At 45.3% G+C, this 20934-nt stretch overlaps 1 protein-coding gene across 1 annotated transcript in view; it reads right to left on the bottom strand.

The window, feature by feature from the left end:
* Nucleotides 1–5755: 5755 nt before the first annotated feature.
* GP1BB (glycoprotein Ib platelet subunit beta) overlaps nucleotides 5756–20934 on the bottom strand; it is a 40210-nt gene continuing 25031 nt past the window's right edge. Inside the window, exon 3 of the mRNA XM_062590251.1 lies at nucleotides 5756–5800. The gene's annotated coding sequence lies outside the window, so the exon portion shown is untranslated. The remainder of the gene's footprint in view (nucleotides 5801–20934) is intronic.

A 20934-nucleotide genomic window follows, 5' to 3' on the forward strand; every position in this document is an offset into this window, starting at 1 on the left:
TGCTGCATCAGCCTCAAGATCGTTGCAGGAGCTGCTGGAAGTGCAGCATGGAGGAAGAGGTGCAAGGGCTTGTTCAGGCTGCTGTTACCAGCAGTTTTCAGGACACCATCTGAGAGCCAGTCTTTGCAGTGATACGAATGGCCAATGTGATAACCATCCTAGACAGAGGGTGTCTTTGGTGATTTTTGACAGTTGCAAGAATCAACAGCCTGCACGTCTCTCAGGCCAGGCTGGCAGCCATCAGCTGACCCTGCAGGCCATCTTCCAGCACAAACAGTTACGGAAGCATGTCTGGTTTCACACATCTATCATATCATATAAAAAATGCTGCATTTCAGGAGCCTGAATTAACATGTAACAATAAACCCTTACCACCTAGCTTCTTACCAGAGGACATATTCCATCCTTCTTAGTCTTTGAGCAAATTTGTCATCACAGAACAGACCTGAGGATGCTGTTAAACACCCTGTACGCCAGGGCATGTAGGGGCTACAGAGGGAAGCAATAATGTAACCACAACACATCACATTTGCAAGTTATCTTAACCCTCAAGCAGTTCCCCCGTGAGGATGGAAACAAGATTTGCCACATCCTCTGTGCTGACACACAGACGAGTCCCAGGAGCAGGACGAGCAGGATGAACCTGTTACTGAGCAGAGCGCTGTGTCCGTGGGTCTTGTGGTCAGCAGGAGATTTCAAAACCGCTAACAAGCAGCTCTTGCAGAGGGCCAAGGAGCACAGGGCCAGGGCCAGGTACTTCCTGCTGCCTGGAGAGGCAAAGAAGGGGAGGAGGAAGATGTACTAATGAGAATTTGATATGTACAACTCACTCCATAGAGTGAGGGCAAGAGGACCTCAAAGGACAGAAGTGCTTTCCTTCCCCATTTCACCACTACAGGTGTAATCTTCACCTCGTCTTCCCCACGCTAGCTCGCTTTGGTCACAGGAGCTCCCCTTTCCCAGAGGGCTGAAGATAATCCTGCACCTCACAGAACAACAAAAGACACCATAAAACCTTTCGGCAACACATGAGCAAGCAAACACTTTCTGCTGTGCTAGAACACAATGATAAAGCAGCTGATCAGTTTGCTCTGCTCTTCAGCTCTGAAGAAGGCTTGAAAATCCAACACCCCAGCTACATCCTTCACCCTGGGAACAAGGGCAGCATCCAGCATAAAAGGGAAAAAAGGGAACACAGGGATTTTTAAAGTAACCACATGCATCACGTGGCTAAAAAGTATCCTGCTTTATCAAATACATGTATATAGAGATCACTGTGTTTTTCGCTTCTGCCGGTCTCCAAAACAAACACTGCAATCGTACTCTCCCATAACCGTTTCTGGGCTCCTTTAACACATTCCTGTCTAGCAATATCGGATTCACTACAGAAAGGACTTGCTCGATCAGCTGATCCAGTTCATTGCCAAAGTAGCATTATTCCGTGTTGTTTGTACGAGGACTAATTCTTTGGGGGGAGAAAGGGTGTAACATCCGGCAGAAGGAGAGAGAAGCTCTGTCCTCTGAGACCCAGGCATTACTACTGGAAAGAATGGTTTCTTCTGACAGAGCTAAGCCGAAGTCACACAAAAGCCAAGGCCAATGGTGAAAAATCGCTTCCTGACGGCAGCTCGCTAGCTCACCCAGCAAGGTTTTCCTTATGTGGCTTCTGTGCTTTCAGGAACAGAAGTTTACGGCGAGATTTTTTGTTCAGCTACAGTTAGAGACAGGCCCTGATGAAAAACCTCAGATTTGGGATTTACAGAATCCCAGATCTTGGAAACATCCACGATGTATTTAAACATCTCAGTTCAGGCCCAGCTTCCTACTACCTGAAGATCAGATTTTTTTTTTTTTTTTAATATGCAAGTTCAACCAAGCACACGAACACCGAGTGCCCCAGAAGAGCAGCATGTTTGCCTGTGTACACTGCAGAAAAGACTTCTTTAAAATAACCAGCAACGCCTATCGTGAGAACAGGATTCCCAGGTCGGGCCGAATAAAGAAAATGTGACACCCCATTTCTCAGCACCTCTGTTTAAGGGACACTGTTTAACTGCTTGTTTGCTCCTTGGTGGCATTTCCCAAGTACCGCCTGTTGCGCCGGCCCTGCCAATGCCGTCACTTTTCACTTGACAAACTGTCCCTCTTCCACAAAGTGATAACGACTTTGAAACTCACTTGGCGTTGCAGTTTCCTTCCTGCTTCTCTCAACAGCTACACAAATGATGTCAACACGTACAGAGCAACAGTGTATCGGGAGCAGATAAGCACTAAGCGCACAAGAACCTGTGTCCACAGAGCTACTCCCAATAAAGAGAGACTTGCGTACATTTAAAAATACATATAGTAAGTCTAGCAGGATCATAGGAGGCAGGATTTAGCCTTCTATTTTTTGGGGGTACAGCTCCCCAGTATTACTGTGATCAATGCTTAGAAATGATGTAGACATCTTGCAAAACAGAAAGCTAAGCTAGATAGGTCCAAGTTTTCTAAAAGGGAAAAACAGAGTGGTCTCACCATGCCGTCACCCGGTGTTTCACCTTCTACCGTGACCACAAGAAGGAGCGGGACCACTGAGCACGCACACACGGTGTGATATTTCCACTCCAGGCCAGAATTTCACACATGTATATACTACCAAACCTGTGCGTGATGATAGGTTACCTCAGCCCTATACGACCTTCCCCACAAATCTACCGTAGGATAGATCACAGCTAAATATCATGTAAGTGGTTTCTTGTCTTTCCATTTCTTTATCTTCTACAGTGGAAAAGTGGATTCAAAGGCTTCTCTAACAAAAAATAAAAACCAGAATAAAGCAAAAAACATGAAGTCCAAGTCCATGCTATCTTTTGTACTGCAGACATTTAACGCCAATTTTGTGTTACGATGGCTCAAAATCCATTAAGATGCTATCTGAAATGGATCAAAACTTGCAGCAAGCCTTTATCCACAGCAAAGGATCACTAAGGCAGGGCACGCCGTCTTTGGCAGAAAAGATACCCACAGCTTTTGCTGCTTCATCTTGTTCCTGGAACGCTGTTAGAGGAGCGTTGTTTTAAGATTGTTGGATCGTGCAGCAACCAGATGTATAGCACAAGCACTTTGGGAGGGGGCTTGTGGGATGGACACCTTGTGTCAGCTCTCCCGGTGCCACGACCCCACAGCTGGGCTCCCCGAGCATCAGGGTAAGGCCCTGGCTCTCACCGCTAGCGCTCTGCTCCTCTCTTGCCAGACCCCCTGCACCAGCTCAGTGGATGCCCGTGAGAGCGCAGCCAGCGGCTCTGAAATCCCGCTGGCGGGGAGCCCGGCGGCACCGGTTCGGATTGGATCAAGCCGAGCCAACGCATCCTCGGTTGGCAGCACGGTGCCGCTGGCAGCAGGAGGGCGGCAGGGCACGGCGGAGCAAAGGCCGCGGGCAGGCAGGAGGGCCGGGGCCCGCTGGTGTCGCTGCCGAGCGCTGCGTAACACCATGCCTCCGCAGCAACCCCCAGGAGAGGGGGAACGGCCAAAAATCCGCTCTGCAGGATCCCTGTCGACACGGCGTGCGAGGAGGCCTGCCGTGGGACTCCACCTCCTCCGCCTCGCTTCTACTCCAGAAGTGCTCCTTAAATCCCACTGATTTTTTTTATTCTTAAAAACAAGCTGTTTTCTTTCCTGAGCAAAATGTGCAGTCACACAGGCACTTCAAACACTAGCAGCATTTCAGCTTGTGCCAGACTTAACATTCTCTAGGAGTAAATGCAATATTCAAGAGCGCAAAACAATTTTCTTTATATATGAACAGGTTGAATTTGAGAGCTCTGAACAGTTGATAGCACCAATGAAATCCTGCTGTTATAAAGACATCCAGGCTTTGCTCACTCTCGTAATATATTATTTTAAACCTGTTTGCTGACTGTTTTTACAATTATTGTAAAGTGAGAAAGTTTCCAAATTCACACTTCCCTGACTATTTTTTGCTGCAGAGAATCTTACCGCAATTAGTCTGGTTCATAACAGAAAACAGATGAAAGTAGAAATTAAATCAAAACCTTGCCACATATCTAAGATGTTTTCATGCCACGCATCCAAAGAAGGCGTCCCAAAACCAACAAAGTTAATTTAAAAACTCAAATATTTCAACCAGATCCAACAAATGCAGGTTTAGCTTAAATTTAAAAGGGAAGCAAAGATTTTTCCTCCTCCTCACCTGCCAAGTCCTCAAAGTTCAGGGCTCTGTGTTTCTCTTTCAACACTTAGCAGCAGAAACACCTAGGGTTGAGTGGAGAGATTTCCTCTTCACACTGGCATTATTCATTATTTGCAAAGTGTCGACAAATGTCTTCAGCACCATACAACACATACAAACAGAGTCCCTGCCCCAGCGAATTTACAGTCTGGGGCCGTTACCTTTGTTCTGCTTTGGTGTATCACCACAGACTTCAGCAGGGCACCAGATGAGCCCAATCTGGCTTCCGCCAGCAGTTTTTCCATTGGTTTCAGTAGGAGCTGGACCAGCCACGGGCAGATTAAGTTATAGGATTAGCTATCGCAGGAGAAAGCTGAGTCGTGGCACACCTAGCAAATGGCAAAGGAACTGATTCTCAACTATTTTTTTAAAAAATTCCATGTATATTTCATTATTTTCACATGTAATATGGTCTGAGAACTTAAAGAGCTCCCTTTCACTATATCTTTCAATCACAGCAGCGTTACAGATCAACCAGCAGCAAACGATTTCTGAACCAAGACAGACTGGCAGCTACAGTAACAGCTCCAGCTGGTGGATGTTGGTGAAAGTTTTGTTTTGTTTTCTGGAATTTCGTGCTAAGCTTTCTGCCAGGACATTTCACACACTGGAAGTGTCTATTTTCTCCGACGCTTTGAGGCCCCCAAGCATTCCTGCAAATAGCTTAAGAAATTTACTACACATTCAAATTGCGGCAATTTCTGCATACTCAGAATTCTGCAGTCCATTACTATCCCTGCTTCCCCAGCTGCATCTCGTGGATGAGTGAGCACAGACACAGTTCTGGGCATTTCCATACACAAAAGCCTCGCACACCTACAACACACAGAAGGTCATACAAGGATAGCACTGACTGGAGGTACCACCCTTCCAGTTCACGCTGCAGATGGGGCATGAATCTTTGCCCTTGTTCCTGCGTAAGCCAAGCTTGATTTTAAGGCTTGATTTTAAACCTAGGTATAATTAAATATTGCTGTTCAAGCAACATTTGAATCTTCAAGTGAAATTTTCAGATAAGAATAGAATGGACTTTATTGTTATGGTTGGGCAAAGAAGTATTTTAAAACCACAATGTGTCCCAGTTACAACTGATTCATACCAGGGCAAGCCCTGGCCTCAGCACATGCAAACACCATACTATGGCTTACAGCGCACTGGCCTCAGGGCTCCATAAACCAGGCTACGTTCAGTCATTTCACGTAGTCTTTGTCTATGAGAACTCCACAGAACAGCCCCTTAGTCGCATGCCCCTTGTGTCCCCACACAAAGCCCTCTCCAGCCTACCTGGTGTTGTCTTCTGGTAAGGAGGGACCAGGTAGTGCTTTCATGTTCATTGAATTTTGGTGGGTTGCTCTCTCAGACTGTATGTGGCTGTTACTTGTCCATTAACATCTAGGTGAGGTGCTACGTGTTGGTCCTCTTTTTCCTCTCCTCCAGCTTAGAAAAGCATCCTGCAGTTATCTCAGGTTACAAATAGTGTTTTCCAGAGATTTCCTTCTCCCTCCAAGAGAAGGAGTCAAAGAGGTCCCATTCTGTCCCGTGACCACTTGGCATACCCACTCAGCCAACCTGGAAAGAAAGAAGAAACCCCATCACAATCGCGTGACTGAGCAACCACAGCCACTCTGTTTACCACAAAATGTGAAAGCATGCTGCGGAAGTTTGGTGTGACAATTTTCATGTTCATCCCTAGCAAATTGTTCCATGATCCTTTTTACTGACAAATGGCTAAAATAATAGGGTTTTTTTTTTCCTATTTCATCACTGTTTTTTAAAACTCCAACACAAGCTTTAGCAGAAATGGCTTTCATTAGGAAGTATCCAGTCTACTTCCCTGGAAACACTGTTTAGTGTTTTAATAGGACAGCTACTTGTTCTACAGCATATCAAAATATTTATTTAAGTTCCCTGAACAAAGTTTCTAGAAGTTGTTAAAGTTTTGGCTTGTACTTAATTTCTTCGTTTGGAAGAGTCGAAGAGTCGGTTGTTTTCTCTCCTATAGCATCACTCCACTGATTCCAAAGGATTTACTCCATGCAGACATAAGAGGACCAGACACAATTCTCAACTCTGCTCACTGTATAATTCAAGATAATCTCTTTGCTCAGTTCTGAAATGAAAAAAGCTCAGAGCTTTTCTGAAAGTTCAGAAATTTTCTGTTTGCTGCAGAATCACTCTGGGACACAAGCCTAGTACCAGATTGATTATTTGGATAAGAGACCATTTTGAGGCCAGGTCTTTCAGATACAACTGGAGTGTTCCAAGGTGGCTTAGTTTTAGATTATCATGAAAGCTGGAACCATTGTGAAAGTTCATATCCAGACTTAGATTTCTGATGCTTACAGGGCTTTGGATGCTCAGAGGCAGACTGTGATTCCGAGTTTTATACAGAAATTGCCTTAAGCTTGAAGGAAATAAGGACTCCTGGGAAACCACGGACTAGCTGATTTCCTTTATAAACCCTGAAAAATCTTGGGGGGGGGGGGGGTAGAGACTTAAACAGTCTATATTTTCACCATCTAGAAATAACCTCCTCTCACTCCCTGCTTCCTTTTTATTGTCTCTTTCCACCTCCTGCTCACCCCCTACTCACCCATTTCCCATAAAGGTTGTTTCCAGACACAATTGGTTTGAAACCTCAGATTATTCTGTTAAAATTGCTGACTTCAGACTGGAGACCCCAAGCCAGATTGGGACAATCCCCTTGAGTCCTTTTTCCAGCTAATTTATAGCAATTTTTGTTGAGACAAGGAGTTATGGTTTGTAAAAGGCTTGCTGTCGGTCTCATAAAACCCCAGCACCCTGTCAGAGAAGGGCCAGAGCCTGGGAAGAAAGTCTCAGCAAAGATCAGCTGGTTTCCAGATGGGTGGCCTTCTACGCACTGTCCAATCCCACGGGTCTAATAAACCAGCCCTGATCTTGCACTTTAAAAAAACAAAGATACAAACCCTCCTCTACTCTCAGTTAGGGCTTTATAAACATGCTCCCAGTCTTTGCGTCAAATTTATTAAGGAGAAATTCATTCTGCCGTCTCTACTTTTCACTCTCTTTCCATGCTTGCAGCAGCCCTTTTTGCTCCAGTTTCTCACTTTTAGATGGGGTGGAGAGAGTTGGATCATGATTTACATCCTTCTGGGTTGTTTTCCCATCAGAAATAAAGAAGGGGGCAAAGACGTCAGAAAGCTGAGGGATTGGCCTCTAAGGTATAAAACCACCCACATGAGGCAATGTTTGTTCTTAGTCTGGCATAAATTCTCTTCTTGTTCTGTCCTCTCCATCCTAACAAGCAAAAAAAGCACATGATTAAAGATGCTGACAAACCTTTTGCATCTCTGGTTGTTGGAAAACAGCATATTTCTGGTTAATTAAGGGAGGATGCCACCTCTGAAACAGCCTACAATAGAACCAAAGTGCTGCTGTCCAAAGGACTTGGCTCTGTCTCAGCACAGAAAGCAAACTTGTGCTGCACTTACAGATCTTGGCTTCAGTCTAATCAAAGTCAAACTTTTAGGAAAAGAAATCTCTATCTGTCTCTAGACAACTATTTAATCAGGTACTATGTCTAGCTGTCTATATTAATCCTGGTATGCATAATTTTCCCAATATTTAGCCCCAAATCCCCCTTTACTTTCAGCTCATTACTCTTAGTGACATCTCTGACTGCAGCAGTGCCAGGATTTCACACCTGGCATTACCCTGAAGGGAACTGGAGATGGCTCGTGTGGCCTCGTGCCTGGAAAATCTCTCAGAGCCAATATTCAGCCTTTGGACTTTCCTTAAAAACAAAATTGGGTCCCAAGCTGGAGCTTTATGTTCTTCTCTGAATTCAGTTTGTAACAGTTACTGTTTCTAAATAGAAAGTATTAGAACTGGTCTTTTGACTGTCCAGTCAAGATGATGACCCCAATTATAACATGGTCAGAGACATTAAAAAAGCTGCAAAACCAGAAGACACAGTTGTTGGGGGAGACTGATCATCTGTGCAGAAAGGTGGGTAAAAGTCACATTCAGTCATGAAGCAGAAATTAGGTCTTTGAGCATCATAGACATCTGCTCACTAAAACACAGTTATTGGTGATCCTGGAATTCAAGTACTTACACTTAGTCTTTGTACTGAGCAAATTAATGGAGTAGACTAAGATGTATGGATAAATATGTACTAATGATACCACAGACTCAGATAGCTCTCTGAAGGAGTCTCTGACAGCATGGTTAAGGATGACTCTGCATAGGACTAAGTTTTCAACCAGATGTCTCCCTAAAGAGGCCTTATTTGTCTTGGTGTGAGAAGGAACATCCTCTCGTAGGTTAGTAAGTGGTTACAAGAAAGGAAATGGTCATTTTTCAGAGGAGAATGCTGTTACTAAAACTGTTCCAGAGACCAGTACTGGCATCTCTTTGGTGCAGTTCACCCATAACGATGCAGGATTAGGAAGGTGACATTCACAGTTGATCTCCAAATCATTCAAGATTGTCTAAAACTGAGGGTGATGAGGTTAGAGAGGTCTCAACAAACTGAGCACGGAAGCATCAGACTGAGTGGCTTTGCAATGACTACAATGTAACGCGTACAGGGAGAAACCCATACTCCATAAACCCTTTGACAGGTCTAGACCAAACAGACACAGAAATCCTGACAGTTCTCTGAAAACATCAGCTCAGTACTTGCCCTTAGTCAAAAAAAGTGATGTTAGAAATTATTAGAAAGCAAACAGATTAGTAGAACTCTTATGGCCATAGCTCAACCTTGACCACTGGCCACTGTGCTGCTCATTCGCTCTGGAAGGACAGAACAGCTCAGGAAAACATACAGCAAATGGTAGTAAGGATGAACAGAAAATAGCTTCCACGTAAGGCAAGACTAAAGAGATTAGGGCTTTTCGGCTGGCGAGGGAACAGATCAGGGGGTGTACATGAGAGGTCTGCAACAAATTGACAAACAACTTGCCAGCAGTCCCAGCAAAGCTAGTGCGACCACTCTTAAGCTTAAGTTAAGCCTGTGCTTAAGCATGTAGCTTAGATGAGGCTCGGGCTCTGCCTGCTGTTAACTCGAACACCTTACCCACCTCCATCTTTTGTGTTTTTCCTCACCTCAGAAAATGATGCCAGAGGAGTCATCTTTCACACCCTGGCTCCTGGACCGCAACACAATGTGGCAACGGCTCAGATACTAACGTCGCCTGTGAATGCTCCCACCTATGTAAATACTTCTAATTGAAAAATAATCCATGCACACATACAGATGCCAATAGTACAAAAACAATTGTTAGTCTAAAATATCCAAATATATCCTTTCAGATTCCAAATCCATATGCAGAAATGGGGGGAAAAAAAACCCACCTCCTTCACTATTTTCCTTCTATATAATACGCTTTATGCCAAGGCATTTTTTTCAGGCAAGAGGCACAACTCTGGGAAGCCTCCCGGGGTAGTGTTCTCCCCCAGGAACAGCTCTGCAGGTTTGGATGCGCTGTGCTAGACGTAATTGTCTGCAGCACCGAGAGCACCTTAAAACTGCAACTCTTGATTGAGCAAAACCCTCTTAACATACGGCGAGACTCCTGCCCATGCAGAGACAGGACAAGGTCTTGAGAGGAGCCCTGAAAGGCTTCAGCTCCTGGGACAGAGACTTCAGCCAACTGCCAGCGAGGATTTCTTAGATCAAAACCAAATCACCAGCCAAGTAATTAGCTTTGTCTCTAATGCAGGGTTCCTCAGTAGCAGCCATGCGTTAAAACCTCCAGCAGCAGACAGTTCATGGCTCCCTATCATTTTTCCAAAATACCCATTACAAAAAAAATTCAGATTTGTTTGCCATGAGTTGCAGCACCACTGTAGGCAGTGACCAATTTCCCTTGGACCTCAGCAGGGCTACGATTTCACCCTCAGACACTACCAAATTTTTTTTTTCTCTTTTAAAGAAAAAGAAAGCCCTATAACCAATTAAAGCATTTTCCATAAACACAAAATTCATCAATCTCAGCATTACTGACAGTCTTTGGTAGAGCGATGAATTTTCAGTGAAAGCCTACAGGAACTTCACAGTGCAGATCAGGGTTATTACTACATTTTTTATAGGCATAAAATTCCCTCATTAGTTGCATTGAAAATTAGAGCTCCTTCGCAAAGGATTAATGCTTCACAGTCACCGTTAATAAGCTTTCACTGCTGAGGTTCAAGATTGCCACAAAATACTATTAGCAATCTTTCCCATGCAGCTCTGCCCGTCTGCAGTGTTTGGCACAGATTTTAAAGTACAGTAGATGTGAGTTTTCCAGGGAGCAGCCATCGCTCCTGGGCTCTCTCTGGAGTGACTACTGGAAGCCAAAAGCATTTAAGAAAAGTTAGATAAAATCAGCAGTGCCCAGTGTGGGTTCTTTCTGGTTTCCTGCAAGTAAACAGACATGTTTACAAGGGGCTGTACATTCACATCAATCATAAGGTGACTTTGTTTACAGTAGAGGAATTTCCTGCAGGCTTTTGCTGTCCTGCTTTCTTTCTCTCTGTATTTACTTTTGTTCAAATGCAATTTGAAAAAGCCATAGGTACTCTAGCTCAATTCAAAACGTGACACGCTGAAATCTGAAGCAGGCTATAATTCATGCCCAGATTTAGTTGTTCTTTTTCTTGTTTGTTTGTTTAAGCTAACACACACCTCTGCATTAAAAAGCCACTTTGCTCTACCTGTCCAATTCATCCACACCTGGCAAGAAAGCAGCTTTGTTTTCCCCCAAAGAACTGCTTTTCTCATCAAGTCCACAGAACAGCAGGAGCCCACCTGACATGGGGATCGGGCTTCTACTCCAGACATCTAGGAGACAGATCCCGCAGAGGAATTTAAGTCAAAGTGTTACAGAATTCAACTGGAAGAGTGGCGTTAATATCAGTAGGGTTTGGACCAGATCCTTCCAAAAGCAGCTGAGCAACATGGGCATTACAGAGTTGCCCTGCAATCAAGGTAAAAAACTGACTTCAGTTGGGATTTAATTTGAGTAAGAACTGTAGAATTTGGCTGCAAAATTTAGAAACAGGATAGAAAATTTTGTCTCTGTTGCAGGTTCCTCATTTGCTTTGAAAAAGGTCACAGAACTTCTAACTACGGAATATTTACACCAGGGCTTTATAGCTGCACTAACTAATCAAATACTTTAAAGAAAAAAAAAAAAAACAAAAAAACCCCTCTATTTTACTTTGTCCTACTTAAGTTGCTGGGACAGATGAGAAAAGGGAAACGGAGTCCTCACCTGCGAGCCAGGGGAGCGGGGAAGGCACGCTGGTCCATCACGGGCTCTCACCACCGCGTTTTACTCCCGTGCGCTACCTTTCCCACAGGAACCAGACAACATTTAGACATAGGCATGGACACTGGGAGCAAGTCCACATCCAGAGTGGATATGCAGGGTCCCCCTGAGGTAAACCACCGGGAGGAGTCCTGGGAGAGGACCCAGCGCCGCAGCAGAGGGGGAAGTGCACCATGGTTTACATCTCCCCGTCCAGAACGGTCCCGACGGCACCGTCACTGCTAGCGGCTGCTCCACCTGCTGCGCACGTTACCTGCTCGCCCCGTCCTCAGCGTCCCGAGCTGCTTGCTCGCCAGTCGGGTGGCGACGTGACCACGCATACCGACATCCCCGAGCGCGGACAGATCAGACAGCTGGGGCGCCGGGACAGGCCCTGCCGGGGGAGGGAGCGCTGGTACACCCCACCCGGCCACGAAGCGCAGCAGAGCTAGAACGGGATGCAGAGAGCCCAAGTGGGAACTAAATCACCACTGCCAAATAGCAGAAGAGGGAAGTAAGACCCCGTCTGCCCTCCCAGGGAGGAAAGCTCAGCTGGAGGAAGCCAAGCAGGGCCCACACGCATACGCAGCTTTGGGAATTTCTTTCCCGGGGTTTCCAAAGCACAGGACGTAGTTCAGTATAAAAACAGCCAAGCATTCTTTGCTAGCATCTGTTAGCGAGAATGTCAGCTAATCAATACATTTTTATTGCCAGATACCCACAGGGCTGGAAGAGACACTCTTTCTGACATTATTTTCAGTGTTCCTCTTACAACTCACGCTCTTGGAAGCAGTTTTCCATCACCTTGTGTGGCATCATTATTCATCTTCCCTGATGCTTATCTAACTCCATAAATCTGCAAATGCCCATCCAGAGAGCAGCATCCCTCTGGACAGAGGCTGCTAAACTCTCTCCTCCTGATCACTCCCATCCTGCCAGACTGTCATCAGCAGCTGGGTCAGGATCTGGGCCTTGCTGGTGGCCAACACCTCTGTACTTCTGACTTGTGCTGTCCCCACAAAACAGTTTCCCTGCTCTAGGCAAAGAGAAGGAAAAGCTGGGACTTGGCAACACACAAGGAAAAAACCTCCTGAGCCTGTAATCCAATTTACAAAGCAGCACTTCGTACCACATCCACGCATTGCAGGTGAATAGAGCCATAAGCCACATCTGTTAGCAGCCCCTGCTACAACCATAGACTTCTACAGAGATATTTGGCACGTGGGAGAACATACGTTAGCAAGCCTGGAGCTGCCTCCTGGAAACCTCCCAGCCTCTCTTCGCGCTTCTCCAGACACTTCTTTTCCCTCCCCAGGTACCTGGGTGTTTTTCTCTCCCAGACACTGGCAGAGCCGCAGCTTCCCCGGTGCGTTGTGCTTTTGAGGAATCCCAGCTGCACACGGGCAGCGCAGAGATTAACCAGCAAGTGGTGCAAAGCCCCAGGGGCTTCTTGCTGCCCCGCAAACCGCTTTCCCTGGAGCACGGGTGGCAGCAGACAGGGCTCCAAGGCAGCGGAGAGCCCTGCAACCTCCTCCTGCCTCTGGCCTGCCACGAGCAAAGATCTCAGTCTGCACTTCAACTATCGAACAGCCCGAATCGCAGGGCTGAGGCACAAGCTCCGGATTCACGTCCCAGCTCTGATCTTCAGGCTTCCTTCGGGACTATACCAAGTCACAGCCTTTGTGAACCTATGTCCCAGCCAGGGCACAGCAACTCCACTGGCCTCCACGTGCCGTCGCGTGACCACGATGGGAGCAAGGGGAGGCAGCCCAGAGGCTTTTGCAAAGATCCCACTTGCCACAGCACAGGCTGCTGAGGGCAGGCTCTGTGTCTGACCACACACTGATAAAATCAAGCCTGGTGGAGCTTTGTCACTTGGCATTAATGCATCGCATTCAGTAAATAATAATATACTGGTGTACAGTCCAGGGTGAATTCAAGCCTGCAAAATACATCCCATAGAGTAAGCACCAAGCATATAGGACATACTCTGTCCAGCTTACTGTCCAAAGGGAAGAACATCATGGGAAAATTCATCTAGTCTCATTTCCAACCAGCTGAATAAGGAAACATTCATTAGAAGAGACCCACAGCTGGCAGTACCACATATGCTCTGGGAAACATCAGCATCAACAGTATCTTGGAATAACATAATTAAGAAAATTAATTTAATTCTAAATACTGTCTCGCCTCAGGACCAGTTCTATTTGTCCCAAGACATGTTGCAACAATAAAGAACATTTTCTTACCCAGCCCCTGCAAAAATTTTTCTCTTAAGGCTTAAAAAAAAAATTGGCAAAAAGCCTTCTGTAACAAAAATGGAAATCCTTCTTGTCCCATAACCATCACACTGCTTTCAAAAGTTCATATGAATATTAGTGACTTTGAAAAACTTACATGTTTAAAGTAAGACCCTTTTCTGGAAAAGACAAGTGACAAATCTTCTAGCTTCAGGAAGAGACAGCACTAAGCAAAGACCTCAGGGTAAGAAGCAAACCAACAACCTCCATAAGTATTCAGGTCTGATGCACTGGTGGAGCAGATGCTCTGCCTAACAGTAAGGCTGCAATACATTTGCAGCAGAACAACAAGACGCTGGTACTCCCAATACTACCATAGCCTAAAGGATCATCAGGTATTTTGAAGCTGATGGGCACCACAATAAACACACAGGTGTTCAGCATTTGCTCTCTAATCAACCTAACAGGTCATCTAAATACACCTGAAAAGCAAATAAACCTCAAAAGGGCTGGTCAGATTGGGGGAGCATAGTATGTACTCATTGGGCTGCTGGAAAGTTACACTGAATCACGCCTGGGTGCAGCTTTAAAGTCCTTGAAGGGAAGTGGCTGAAGTATAAGAAGAAGGAGGGGCCTTACCTCTTCTGTGACCCTCTTTGGAGCAGTGTCTGCCACACAGAAGATACACAGGGAGAAGAAAAGCATCCCTAGCATCTCTCATGACCTGATATTCTGGATGCAAACACTAGGTGGTAGCCTGACATCCCTCAAGCTTCAGAGGGCAAAACATGAACTCCAGCAAGTTCCTTTTGAACGGCCACTTTCCCTGTAGCAGGCAATAACAGCTGTTTAACAACACATAGGAATATTATGGGAAAGCGCAGGATAAAAGGAGTTGCAACGTTAGATCTTTGGCTACTATCTGCCACAGCCAGCTCAGAGCCAACTGGCCATGGGCGAAGTAGGGCCCCAAAGGTGGATTTCAGTGTATCAGACAGGGTAACACGTTTAAGGTATTACCATACCGGGCCATCACCGGTGCAGAGCAGGCTTACTAGACCTCTAAGAGTAGGAAGAGGAAAAGAAGAGTGAAATGCCTTCTCGTGGGTCACATTCTCAGAGCTGCGCATGTAACACGGCCAGAGCATCTGCCTGGCACCTGGAGACAGCCTGCATGCAAAGAGGGTGTAGCCAGTCTATCGCATACACGTGAGCAACGCGCAGCAGGGATCCAGGTAACAGGGAAGCAAAATGATTGAACCTGGAGGAATGCAGCTGCTGAGGAATGGCTCCCTCTCCCTCACCCCCCTTGCAAGGATAAACTCAGTCTCTTCCTCCCTTTGTGAGCTTATGTTACTCATTTCATCAGAAAAAGTACAACTTGGGCCAGGAAAATAAATGAGTAATAACTGGGGGTGTTTTTCATGTTTAATGTTCAGTGGGCAGCAAGAAGATACCCAATTCCTTGGTCTTTCTCATCTCTGTAAGAAAAGCAGTTTTACAAAATTTCAAGAAATGTAGAAGACACCTCAGTGCTCTGGTCTCCTTGACTTTGTTCACTGGGAATATTTATGTAGCAAATCCTGCATACCTGAATTTTCCTTAGCCAAGCCTCATGCATGCTCACACCTGACAGCCATTCTGCTGTATTTGCTGCCAAGGAGCCTTCCTGGCCCATGTCAGAGATGCAGCAGCAAACCCAGCCATCATTCTGATATAAGAAATCTAATCTATTCACACATTCTTACTTAAGCTAATGTAAAAATCATTCAAAAGTTCCTCCTTTCCTCACCCTGCTACTGATTACAGGTTATTACAAGCTTCATAGATTTCCCATCCCTCCCCATCTAGTAAGACCATTTGTCTAATGTCCTGGGGCGCATGGTGCAGCCACCTGGGCTCCTTGGGGGAACGGTTACACCAGCTTGTGCTCGGTGCCCCCAGCCCCTCTGGGATCTTCCCAGAGCTCTGCTCGCCCGGCGGCACCCAGCCCACCACTCCTGGCATTTCTGAGGGAGGCAGCCCTCAGGTAGGGAGTGAGGCTCTGATTTCAACTGGTGTCTCTGGGCATCACATGCAATTCCCTCTGTGTCCTAGTGGCATGTCTTAATGAGAGCATATGTCTGCACATACACTCCGCAGGAGGCAAACAGAACAAGAAAAGTGGACCCCCCTCCAGAAAGCAAAGAAATGTCCTGATGTTAAGCTGTGAATGAAGTGAGATCCTCTTCATGTAAAGCCATGTGCCATCCAAAACCAACGCAACTGCCCTTCATTTTGATCTTTACCAGGAATTATTAGCACCCCTCCAGGAGAAAATCCCCCTCCTGTATTCTGTTTCCAGCTGGCTCCAATTCACTCATGTTCTGAATGTCCCACTGGATTCTTCTAACATTTTATAAGGTGGCAGCTTAAATCCCTGTAATCCATGACCTCAACTATGGCTATTAGAATACATTATGAAAACCAATATTTGGGGATAGTGGAGCCAAACTTTCAAAAAGCAGCCTCTAAATATGACTGCAGCTTCAGAAATGAGAGTCTTCAAATGTCCAGGGACTGGGTTGTTCTCATACAAACCACATCACTTATAAATTAGACATCAAATCTCCAGCCCAATCACACTTGCTGTAGTTTGAGAGACAGAAGAAAGAGAAAGCCTCCATTTGCAACACCAGTAGCATACATTTATCCTAAAAATGTCTCAAACGGGAGAAAATCTAATGGGATGCCCTCCTGTGACTGCTCTACTCAGAAAATTAAAAAAAGTGGCACAATTTATGTATATGTATATGTATATGCATATGTATATGTATACATACACAAGGCGTTTGCCCCCCAAAAATGGAGGATTCCCTGCCCTGTAAATGCTGGCCAAGATGTCTTTAATAGAAATTAATCAGCTAAAAGCAAAGGGCCTGATGTAAGAATTATTGAATGAAATCCGGTGACCTTTTCTTTTATATAGGGGGTGGCCAAGTTGACCAGTCAGCTGGTGACTCACCACTCCTCTCCCCAGGTATCTCAGCAAGGGGGCTTTCAACATCTCCAGGTTAATGAATGAACCAGCATCAAACCCCATCCCAACTCATAATCCCTCCAAATTGAAGGGAAGGGAGTAAGAAGAGAGTGAAAATTTAAATCTGGATGAAGATCCAAATATTACAAACAGACGCAACAGAGCTGAAAGAAGAACTAGATAAAGCTAATAATGAGCTCATAATTAATAACGAATCTGTCACATCTGAATCAACAACACATCATCTTCCAGCAATGTGTCAGCCTTAAATGCCATTTATAGAAACTCCTTCAGCATGGATTTTGATTTCTTCCTTCATTACCATGTTGACACATAATCATCCCTCTGTCCATCTTGTCCCCAAAGAAACCACAGTTTTAAAGTGCAAGCCATGGATATCCTCATGGAAATAGTGATGCTGAGCAGCATTTGGCATTATACTCAAGGTCATTTTTTCACTAGCTAGTAAGGGATCCTTAGTGATCTGTAAGTGCAAGTTTATCACAAACCTGTAGGTCTTAAATGAAGTAAGAGCACAAACAGTCTCCAACCTTTTAGGGGAGGTGTGAAGGTGCCTCTTAGATCAGATCCTCAAGATAGCCTGGTGATATTGATGCACTCAGGTTTGAAATTCATGCCAAAGCAACCGTAAATATAAATGCTGTGTAAAATCCAGCCTCAGAGTATCTAGCTACAAGATGAGGATGCCAAAATCTTCAGACAGTTATTTTGCAGCGAATTCAGCTTTTAGAAATCTCAGGCTCATGCAAAGGACTCTTGTGGGGCTCCTGTAACAGAAATGCTCTTAATTATCAAACTGTAGAGAACTGGGAAATGCTTTGCATAAGATGAACCTGAGAGCGTATCTCCTTTTTTTGGGGGGGGGGGGGGAGGGATGGAGTAACATAATACAGTTATCTTAAGGGACACATTTCCTGTAAATATCCTGGATTGCACCTTCATATTCTAGTGCATGGTTGTTGTACAAGCAGTATTGTATGTGCAGCTCTACCCCTCTGGGTGCAAAATCTGCACTTGCTATATTTGGAGGCAGTTTAGAAAGCCAGCTGGCATCTCCTGCCCCATGCCCCACTCAATACCCCTTTATAGCGCAGCAGCCACCAAGTACTAACCATACCATTAACCAGTCATTCATCTTGACTCAGGTGTTTGTATGGGTTCCCACTAGAGAATGCATTTTTCTTGTGATTCACACCGCCAGCATTTGAGCTCCCATTAAACTGAACCAAGGAGACACTCAGGCATTTCAGATCATCTCAGGATACATTATATTTAGAAATCAGCCTCAAGCTACAACAGCTCTTGAGACTCCTAGCTGCCTTTTGATATAATATATCCACCACAAATGACTTCAGTTACAAATTTGTACTGCATAGTCCCCCAAAACCACAGAGAAGAACAGGGCTTCCTCTGAGCCAGGAAGAATGCCAGGAGAAGGCAGATGTGGCTCTAACTGCATGCAAAATCCAATCCACAAGTTGTTCTGGTCTGTAGAAAGCTGTTTTTAAAAGGAATTAAATCAACTCCATTACATTTTGGAATTATTTGCTTGCCTTTTGCAAAATGCTTTCCTGGGGCACTGGCTTAAAGGTTACTCTGCTCGGGGCTAATGTAAGCTGGCAAAAGATAAACATGAGCTGCCCACAAGATATATCTAGAGAGGCTCACGCTCCACAGTACAATCCTCCACTGCATCTGTTCACTTCATGTGAACAACTGCTGCAATCCAGTATTTCTATCCCAACGTATTTATGCATTTCATACATCAGTGGTAAGCGATTAGGCAAAGCAGCCCCAGCTCTGCAAAGAGTTCACCAGCTGAACCGTGCGTGTGTGGGACGGTCAGCTGCCAGCCTGAATCCCGCATGGATTTTGTTACCTGTTGCCCCTGTGCAACATAGTAATCAATATTAAGGGATTACATTGTAAGAACATGAGTGGGGTTCAGTTTTCTCTAAGTGACCCAAGCACATGCTCAACGTGTTTGTGTGAGGAGATCAAGTGAAAGATCCATTAGACAATAAAACAGCACAAGCCCACGTTCCTGTGGGCTGAAATCAAGGGCACATTTTCAAGCTCTGAGTAGGCTAAAGAAACCTGATGCTGTTCGAAACAGCCCTCAGTCAGTGTGTGCCGGCTGGAGAGAAAATTTTCATCATCTTATTCTTGCTTTGTGCCTTGCTGGGTTTTTGCAGTGTCTCAATCATTAAAAAAAAAAAAAAAAAAAAGCGAAGCAGAGAGTGAGCAATCAAAGCGTCTCACGGTACGTTTTCTTTGAGAAGTGGCTCAGGTACTTGCCTTGCCCCCACAGCTCTTCCAAACAGCTATGGGTACTCATGGGGAGAGGTGGAGGGAAATCACTCTGTGTCTGAAAAAGCTGATCTGCTCCTTACTTGTTGTAACCTGAAGCCATTGCCTCCCATTTTCTCCATTTTTTTTCTTTTTTTTAATTACTAGTACATATTTGAGACCTGAGCCAAAATGACATCAGAAGGAATCCTGCTCTGGCTTCACCGCTTCTTTGAACAGGTCCTTTGACAGCAATAAATACCAGTGCTGATAGCAGAGCATAAGGTGATTTCAAATAAGGCCACAAAGCAGCAAAAACAGATGAGCGCTGAGCATATTAGCTAACGTAAGTGCATGTGGCGATCTGTTACTGCAGCGGGAACACCAGGTGCTCTGATAACTCCTTCTGGTCAGGGGGGTTCAGAGGGCTTTAAAAATACCCATGAGCTAAACCTCCCAGCAGCCAGGGAAGCAGGGAGGCATCTCGTGCTCGGCGGCCTGCTGCAGAGCCGAGGGCTGCTGCCACCCGCGCAGCCAGGGACCCCGAGCCCCAGGGCCACACGATGCTCACGCGGGAAACCTCCGGCAGCACCAGCTCTGCACCCCAAACTCCCAGCCTCTTCCCTATCCAGGGACACATCCGTCCGCCGAGGTGAAAGAAGAAAATAGACAAGCATAGGCTGGTTTGAGGGCAAACGCTTTGCTAAATTTCCACATTAGACAGTGGTGATAAGGAATTAATGGTTTGTATATTGAATGGGCAGGAAAATAAATAATGCATTTTCTTTTTAAAAATATTTAAGGCATATTCATATAGTGCCAAACCCAAGCACTCAACTTTATAATTTAGTCCCCAAAGCCATGCAATTAGTGTTAAAATAACATAAGTTTGTGGACTGTTGTTTTCTTTTGCATTTGCCTCCCGGTTTTTAAGCCTTGAGTTTTGTTTTCCAGATACCTATTTTTTTTTTCCTATAATGAGGAGGGCTAGAAGCTGCCTTGATTTCTGAAAGCTGAGATTCTCCCTTAATTACATGCATGGCTTTAGGAAATACACCCAATATCACACAACTTGGCATTCTTACTGTGTTTAATGTTCAAAGCACTTTGCAAACCTCAGCTAACGAATTCTGCAGGCACTGGTGAACTTGGAGGCAGTCAAGAATTATTGCTCTGGGGAGGACTTGGGACAGGGCTCACTGGAGGATCAGCCCTAAGCAAGCTGTCTTGGGGTCACAGGAGGACTCAAAACTGGGATTACAGCTCTGGATACCTCCTGTCCTGAAAGCACTCTTATTAAAGACATTAGCACCCAAACAGAGCCTCATCCATTCAGTGGCATGTGTTTACACAGTCTGGGTAATTTTTATTTGTTCATGGTTACTGACCTACCCTTCTGGCCAACCCTACAATAATAAAGCAAGATGCAACAGCAATAAAAAATGCACAAAAATTTTTTTTTAATTGAAATGCCACACAACTCTGCAAGGCCTGGGGAGAGCCCAAGATGGCAGCTCATGTTTCCACACCTGCCTGCCTCCCCATCCCTCCACCCGCCAAAATTTTAACAGGAATGTTTATTTGGAGAAAGAAAAATTAAAAGCTAATGGAGAAGAGATGCACGCTGGGGATTCAGAGGGCCCTGGTCTAGGGACAAGGAAGGTCTCATTTCACCTGGAGAGCCCTTTTTCCTTTCACTGCTAAATCCCACTCTTGGCCACCCCTTCTGGAAGGCTTTCTGGGGCTGGCAGTGTTTGCTCTGCTTTGAAATGCAAGTCTCCCCCGCTTTGTTTGCTTTTGAAATGGCTTGAAAGGGAGGAGCAGACGTCCTTGGCTACTAAAGCTGAGCTTTCC

The sequence above is a fragment of the Rhea pennata genome, chromosome 17, assembly GCF_028389875.1.
Source record: "Rhea pennata isolate bPtePen1 chromosome 17, bPtePen1.pri, whole genome shotgun sequence".
NCBI classification, from domain to species: Eukaryota; Metazoa; Chordata; class Aves; order Rheiformes; family Rheidae; genus Rhea; species Rhea pennata.